The 8,697-nt window shown below is 42.0% G+C and overlaps 1 protein-coding gene and 1 non-coding gene across 2 annotated transcripts in view; one reads left to right on the top strand and one right to left on the bottom strand.

The window, feature by feature from the left end:
* Positions 1 to 8,697, bottom strand: part of LOC108155874 — a 72,901-nt gene that overhangs the window by 26,450 nt on the left and 37,754 nt on the right. The window lies entirely within an intron of this gene.
* Positions 1,044 to 1,115, top strand: Trnap-ugg. The gene has a single exon. It is a non-coding gene; the product is annotated as a tRNA-Pro (tRNA).

The raw sequence follows: 8,697 nt of genomic DNA, 5'->3' as shown, positions 1-8,697 counted from the left end.
CAATATTACGATTTAACTCTACTGGTAAACCAATAGCTACATATAATCTATGGATTAAATGGAAAATATTGGGCTGCGTAACCCAATACATATTCTAAGGGTAGCATTCCTCATTTGGGTTGGAATTGTGTTTTACGAAAAGTAAACCTAAGTGTCTTAAGGGAATTGGGACGTTGACTTGCAATGGATCCACCACCAAGTGGCGCAAGGGACCTCAAGTTGAAGCAGGCAGAAAAATGCAGGGGCCCTGCCTCAAAATATATTCAAAATATAGACACTAGTTATAACTACGATTAAGGTATGCTTATATTAGTGATTTAAGAGGAGGAAGGGAATTAGTTGTAGATATTATACGGTAGAGGCAATTATAATCCGAGCATAAGACCCTATGCAGTTCGTGCAAGGAATAATGTGATCTACAAATTGGAAGGGACAATGGTCAATAGTTTGTAGTGAATCTAATAGGAATCGTGAAAGTATTAGTATTTTAGAAGACAATAAAATGTGGTACATATAGTGGAAGTTGGAACAGAATGGTCCTCCTAAATGGTATATGCAAGTCTTAATTGAATCCACAAAGCGAATGAAACTATTATGCGGTGAAATTAATTCGGCTTAACAAGGCTATCTGCAGTTGAAGGCTCAGAATGGATACAATAATAGCTTTATAGGTGATTTTCCATCTGTAAAAATACTGGAAATCCCAGGAAAATTCTTCGCCTTTCTGCTATAGCTTACATTTACCCTACTAAAACCTCATAAAAATAACAAAACCCATCTCATAGTACATAAAAAATACCCTCCCAGCGCCTACCCACCGTGCAAATCCGTTGCTTTGGCAACCAGTTCTTGCCACAGCACTCGTTCAGGCGCACGGGGCAAACAGACGGCACGAACAGAGACTGTTGCATACTTTCCGTTGTCTGGCCGAAATGCATGTGGCAGCCGAAACTGGGCTAGAACACTGTTGGCCAAAACAGCCGCAACAGGCAGCAGTCGGCGGCGGAGCACAAGAGCAGGCACTGGCCCTTTGCCCGGCATGAGGCTCAATGGTCTAGGGGTATGATTCTCGCTTTGGGTGCGAGAGGTCCCGGGTTCAAATCCCGGTTGAGCCCGGTCAAAATATTTTTGTTCGGTAGTAGCAACAAAGAAAACATTTTTATGGCCTGGCCGGTTATGGTAAGGTTAATTAAACAAACAAAATAAAACACAGACAAAGGCGAAGCGAAATGGACGATGGACGATCGGAAAATGCAGATAGGCGACGAGACGTTTTGGCCAACAAATGAACGAACGGCGCGGCGATGGCATCGGGTTGATTGGATGGCATGCCATGGAATGGCAGTGGCAGTCGCAGTCGCACTGGGGGGACCGGGACCCAGAAGATAATGAAAGGCGGCCTGTGCTGGCCTGGCCTGTTGGGGATGGCTTATGGCTAATACACAGCCTTAGCCAACTCCACTCTGGTGGCAGGAGGCAGCCAGCCTGCATGCAACTTGTTTGCTGCATTTACGATTGACTTGGCCGATAAGTCGTTGTGTGTTTTATGGTCGACAATTGGGAAAAATTGAACAATGAGTGTTGCTCGGCGACCAGGCCAGGCCAAGCCTCTGCCTGTGGAATGCCCCGAAGCCGAGTGGCATGCACAGAAAGTGTGAAAGAGACCTGATTATGATGTAACCCCCCAAAGACGGTTTATCTTCTTTTATATGGGGAACATTTGGGGACAAAGCTCCTCATCTAATGAATAATTCGGCGAAAGAATAGAGACATCATACTCGTATTTGTAAAAGCCTCCTCTCTCGCATTGAATATTTCCCAATTTTAATCCGATGCATCTCAGAAATACAAAACTACTTTCACTCTGCCGGGCACCAGCATCCGCTGGTGCATCTCGACATCAAAATCACCCAGAAATATGCACAAGTTTTTTCTGACTGGCGGCGATCGATGGCCTTCGCATCGGGACGCGTTGCACGGATCAACAGCAGCTGCCGCACTGTCCCAGACGGCAACAAGTGCCAGGCCAGGGCAGTCAACCTGCAGCTCAATCAAAAAGACTCTTGTCAGCCAGCAGCTTGCTAGCCCGAATTTAGTGGCCAAGTATTCACTTGACTCAGTTAAGACCCAGTTAAGACCCAGGCCAGCAGCTGGCGATGTGTGGAGTGCGTCAGAAATCCCATTCATACGATAGTTGGCAGCCTAAAGCGATGTCGTATGTTCTTAGATCTTACAGGACTCAGATCAGCCCGAAAATCCGGCACAATAAAGTCGTGCCCATGGGTTTGTCCGTAAATCGAACTACTGTTTTCTATAGCTGCCATAATAACGAAAGGTTGAGGGCGTTGCATTCTCGAAATTTAGGATACAGGCGGCTGATTGAATGAAAATTTACTTATTCATCGTAAGAATAATTTCAAAAGTTCCTAATATAAACATCAGCGATCCAATGATAACCTCCTCATTTCTTAGTTTATCAAGATCTGTATAAGTTGCATACCGTCAGGTAATACTTTGAGAGCTATAATGGTACATATAGGAAGGCTTTTATATCACAGCGCAATACCACATGAGATATCTCATAAAATTGAAGATAGTAGAGATACGACATGTGTAGATTCTATGAAATGGAGAAAGAAATATCGGAAGTACAGAAGTATCCTATGTGAATACCTCACACTCTACAGAAGAATATCTTCCATGACTTGGGGGATTACAGCCACCAAAGAGATTAACTTACAGATATCTTATAAATAACACAACTGAGGGCCCCAAAATACATAGGGATATGATACTCTGGTCAGCCCGACACTTTTTTTGGTGGGTCTGTGTAATTCTACTGACCGGTACGAAACATCTTTATATGCGTGTTGGAAGTGAAAAAGGGACTGCTAAATGCTTTGTAATCTCCGTATTATTTAAAAGGTATCGTTCGATATTTTACTCATAAATACGCGACAGACTTCGCAGGGGTTTTCCCCCTATTAATATGAATTATTTTATTTATAATAATTATAGCAATAAAAGTATTAATTATTCAAATATAATAATAAATATAAACATATAAAAATAATTATAGTAATACAAGAATTAATCATTTCATTAATTTCTCTGTTTAATTTGTTATTCAATTTATCAGTTCAGTGAAAATCAATTGCATTAAATATCAGGAAATAACTGAATAAATAAATGAGTGTTTAAATATTTGTTTATTTTATATTTTAAGATGTTTCAGATATTCGCATATTAACCAATATTTATGAGTTCCAGTTTTTCCAGCACTGTACATATGCCTCCTAAGATAGTAATCTCATTGAGAACTCTACTTTTCCAAGCATACAAAAACGTTGTAAAAATAAACCCATTCCCCCGTCTATAAACGTATTATATACGATGGTAAAAATCTTATGGGAAAAAGCAAGTAGTAATTTGCGAAATTGGGACTTGAGTGAAATGAGCGTGTTCGAATTTCCAACAATTAAAAAATACATTAACGATATATCCAACGACTAAATGCGATTAAATTACATATGTGCAACAATTTCTTTGGAGTGTCTGAGGCAAGTATTCGAAAGGAAAAGAGAGGAAAGATCGCAGGTATGCCAGACATTCCCCCCACAGAAAATGACTTCAGTTTGCCATCACTAGTCGGCATTCTGACATGCCTTGCCAGAAGTTGAATGGTTTTGATTCAGTTATGAAGCAGGAAAAATATGACAAGCACCAGGGAAATAAATCGAAATTCTTTTCGTGCAGAGACGGTGGCGTATGCGCAATATTTCGTTGTCTACGTTACTGTTTTGTGTGTTTCTTACGGCAGACTGGCATGGAATGAAATCAATACGACTGCACTCGAACAAATCACGAGCAGCTGCTGCTGCCTGGTGCTGCAAGAAGCCCCAACCAGATCGGCTAATGGCCCGGCAACAAGCTGCAGTTTGGGGTTGGACTCCGAGTCGGAGTCGGAGGCAGGTGTGGTGTGGTGTGGCGGTTCCATAACTGTTAATGACTTTCGGTGGCGGCCACAAAGTGCAGTGCAGAAACACATTTAATGAGTGCCACAACAGCACAGCAGGCAGCCAGTTAGCCAGCCAGCCGTCTGATCAATTGCCTGTTTGCTGGCCAAGTGAATGTCATTGGCCATTGAAAGTGAATGTTCGATGCTCTCTGGTGAAAGGATCACCGCCTAATGAGAAGGGCATTCTGGGACCCTCTCATCTGCAACTGCAACAACTCCCACAATTATGCGATTGTGCAACCGCCACAGACGGCACAGACAGCAGTCAATTTGCCTATCAATGCTCTTTTTCAATTTACTTGATGGATTGCGGCATCCCCAAGCTGTGCTCTGCTCTAGTCTGGTCTCTGGTCTCGTCTCGTCTTGCAATGAAATATGAGAACCAGCCACTCCGCGAATCACGCAATTCAAGTGTAAAATTACATTTTTCTTCATTCATAAAATGCAACATGCAGTCGCTGCCGCCGCTGTTGCCGCTGCTTCTGGCTAAGGAAAGCGTGAGCATTTCCCTCTTGTAATGAGGCAACCACCGCAGTGTTGTTGCGGGTGCGGAGGAATGTTGTGCACAGTTAGTGGGGGGTGGGGGTGGGGGATTCATAGATGTAATACCAGCGGGCGTGAAATGTCGGTTATTTGGTCAGTAGTTGATTGAAGCACGAGCGCACCCACACACACACACAAACACACAACAATCAACGGTGCAAGTAACCAACAACCGACTAACAAACAACTTCTGGCATCTCTTTATTGCATAATTACCAAGTTATGTAAATGGGATATAAATTTAACATAAAATTCATAAATTTGTTCGCGTTAGTACCACGGAACCTCGAATGTAAGCCCTAAATGTGGCATTAAATTTCAATAAAAAATAACTTATTATTAAAACAATAAATTAAACTTTATATTAAGATGGATTCTACCTTTGCCATGAGATAGGAAAGGAACTGTGAATTTCTAATTCGCATGGCTTTATATTAAATCGTTTTATTAAACTTCACACGTTATTTCCAGATGAATTTAATTATGATTCTCTTAAAAATATGTTAATATATGTATATATCAACACACAGAGAAAACACACTTAAAAAAAGGATCTTGTGGAATTAAAGAATATTGAGTGGATTTAACAATAGTACGATTACTTCTGTAGTTTTCTGTTTTTTTTGGTTGTTTTTTACAATGTTTTTTTTTTTTACTTTTTTTATAATGTTTTTTATATTGTATTTTATAAGGTTTTTAGAGGGTTTTTTTTAATGGACTAAAATCGATAAGTAAATTGTATGTGGTTAGGAGAAAATTAATTCAATATTTTGTATTATATTACGTTAGGTTAGGTTAGGTATATTACGTTACTTTCAATTATTAATTAATTTAGTTTAGTTAACTAAGTTTACAATTCTATAATTCGTTAAGTATTACTGCCACCTATGGCTTATTAGAAACATGCGACTCCCATTTAAAAATAAAAATCTATGCCAACTCTTGCTAGATCGAATCATTTGAGAGTGAAATAAAAAAATTAAATAAATACAAGCAAACACGACACAAAATTCCTTAGATTTTACAATGTTTTTTCTATCAATTTTAAAATGCTGACACAAGGGTTGATATTTTGAAGATCAATTTGATTTCGATGGTTCCGTTTCAGAAATTTCCCCGTTATGCCAGAAGCCTTTTTTACAAAAAATCTTAAAATTAAATTTAAAATGTAATTAATCCCTGAAGTTTTTTTTTTAGTTCAACTTTCTTTTAACTCTAGTTTTCACCCGCAGAACCTTGATAAATATTCCAGTAGACAAAGCAAACTCCACCTCCCTCGAGTGGCAGAGAATCTTCAAGTTCGTGATAAACAGAAGTTCATTTATTTATGATATTTATGCTTATAATATATTCCGAGCTTCAAAAGGCACCCAGTAATAAATTCCAGCTTGCCAGGCAGCAAATCATACTGCCAGGACAGACAATGAATGCTATACTCTTTGGGGCTGATGCAAATCAATGCAACATGCACCTGCATCAGTGCCCGTCTGTATGTGTATGTGTGTGTGTTTCTCTAACAAATTCTGGAAATAGATAGATGTAGGAGTGTGTGCCTAACAAAGCATTACACGCATTGTCAAATTAAGTGTAAATAACTCGTTTGAATAAACAAATAAATCCTGACACGCTGCAACACAGAAAAACTGAGCTCGTCACTTCGGAGGGGAGGTGAGGGAAGGGGAGAGGAGAGGAGAGATGGAGCCGAGTGGAGTGATGGGAGGCATAAAATAGGGTAAGAGTGCAGCAAAGTGCATTTGCATAATGACAATGCAATTTGGAATAAACGCAGGACACATGTCAACGAATAAATTAATTTACTCTAAAGTTATTTATGCAGCAAACAATGTGCCAAACCAAAAACCGATCCGAGAGCGACACGCACGAGGCATACAATGGACCTGTGGACTCGTCCAGACTGGGACAGATTGGTTGTTGTTGTTGTTGTTGCCAAATGAGATTTTTAGTGGCCCAATGGAGCGAGGAGCAGGGGGGGGGGCAGAGTGGCATGGCCGTTTGGCATGTGCCTAATGAAGGAAGTATCTGGTGGTGGTGTCTGCTGCACAAACATCAGCAGCACCTGGACTGTGCCACATGGATGGGATTCCTCCACCAGACAACATCGGCATCGTCATCTGCATTAATTGTATGGCTTGGCTGTGGCTATGGCTTATGGCTCTATTTGCCTAAACTGCCGAACGAAACCCAAACTTAAATAGCCTCAATGTTTTGCCTCGTTTTCTTGTGCTGCTGCTGCTGTTGCCACAACAAGGTGAATGGATCTCCCACCATCTACCGGTGGCTGCTTCTGGTTGTCGGCCGGCCAATTTTCAATTATAAAAAACTCCCTCAAACGAATGGCAAACGCAGTGCGCAACACTCAAAGGCGTGCAATTTGAAATGCCAATTGATTTAGCCCGGAATACAAAAAAACAACAACATTGTATGTACATTTCTGCTGGCAATCCCGACGACTTGTTAGTTGCAGGCACTTCCAGGGATATGCGGCTCTACAAAAAAAAAAAAGCGCTGCAATTGAAACAGAAACAGAATGCAGAGAGAGAAAGAGAAAGGGAGAGAGAGATGGGTTGGTCAGTTGTGGAATGAACCGAAGCTGGGAATACCCTCGAGGGTTCTGTGTGTTCGAATGATGAATAAGTTTAGCATAAGCATAGCAGAAACTACGCAGCAAAGACAAATTCCGTTCGTTATTCTATATGCTACACACGAGGTCCCGTATTTTTACAGAGAGCGAGTGTCGTCAAAGCCCTCGCCCCTGGTTTTTGTTGCTGAGAGAGCGATTGAACCAGAGCTTGGAATGCGTACGATTAGGAGCGGCGCTCGTGAAATCAAACGACGAGCTGCTATCGTTTGCCGACAAGATCGGGTGACAAAAAGAAGTTCCAACGCGCCTTCGCTTGAACCGTTTTTGTTGTTGGTGAGAGAGCAAATGCAATAAATGCAATGCGAGAACATGTATTGCGTAGAAGAAGCATAATACACGACAAGCGCGACTGCACCACTTCTGACACACAAAAATACTGTTCAATTTCCAAATGAATCTTCACCCGAGCTCTGGGGACTTGCCAAACAGAGTCCGAAACCCAAAAGACCCGATCGCCCAACAAGAGGAAAACCAAAGTCAAAGTCAGAGAGCCATCTATTCCTACAACTGTGGTCCCCGGTCCCCTGCCCGCGCGCTGACCAAGAGAAGAGTTCCATTCAATTGCGCTTTGTACGATTCATGGCGCGTGATTTTTGCAGCTTGTGTTCGGGGCTTTGCCTGGCACTATTTTTAACCAGCATCCCAGCGGCAACCGCAGCAGCAGCCACAAACATTTTAGCCAGAAGCCGCAGCTACAATGTTGACAACGTCAACCCGAGTCCGTGTCCCCGCCCGGATCCTTGTCCATGCCGCGTCCGCGTCCAACCGTCTATTTCCATGTCGCCAATGTTTGTCCACAATTCAAAATCATTTAAGCGCGCTTTTTGCTCTTTCAGTCAGAGAGCTTTTGTGTGGGCACCCCTCCCTCCTGCTTCTTCTTCTTCGTTGGCTGCTTTTTCTTTCATTTCTGTTTTTTTTTTCCACGAGAGTTCTCTCTTTTTATGGCTTTCCTTTTTATGGATTATTTTCACGCCTTTGGCGTTTTGCATTTTGCCTTTTTGCTGGCCACATTTTCAATTGCGGAACTGGTGCTGGAGCTGGAGCTGGGGAAGGGGAAGGGGGGAGTATGGAAACAAGTCCACAGGCTGACTGGCATGGCCGGGCATATTTCTTTGGACGGGCAATATAATTGAAAATCCCACAAAGGTGTCGTCGATGCTTTGTGACTAAATTGAATTTAGTAATCGCTTTTTTATCGACCATTTCAAACTAAACACACACACGCACACACACAGGCAAGCTTCGGTGCCTTCGGGCACTTTCTAAACCATGTTTTGGCACGTGCTCCACTCTCCATGTACTCCCTGTACTCCCATATGCATGATCCTTCCTCCGCTTGTAGGCTCTCCAACAACTTTGTACACGAAGGCCTCGGGCTGCCGCCACAGACAATGACCATACGAGAGGATTGGGCACTTATAAGCCCATAGAAATATAAGAGATAATAAATTGCCAGCCAGCCTGCAACAGTCTT

Source organism: Drosophila miranda, chromosome 2 (genome assembly GCF_003369915.1).
Source record: "Drosophila miranda strain MSH22 chromosome 2, D.miranda_PacBio2.1, whole genome shotgun sequence".
In the NCBI taxonomy this organism is placed as follows: Eukaryota; Metazoa; Arthropoda; class Insecta; order Diptera; family Drosophilidae; genus Drosophila; species Drosophila miranda.
Note: the sequence above shows the minus strand (reverse complement) of the source record. Positions and strands in the feature narration are given on the sequence as shown.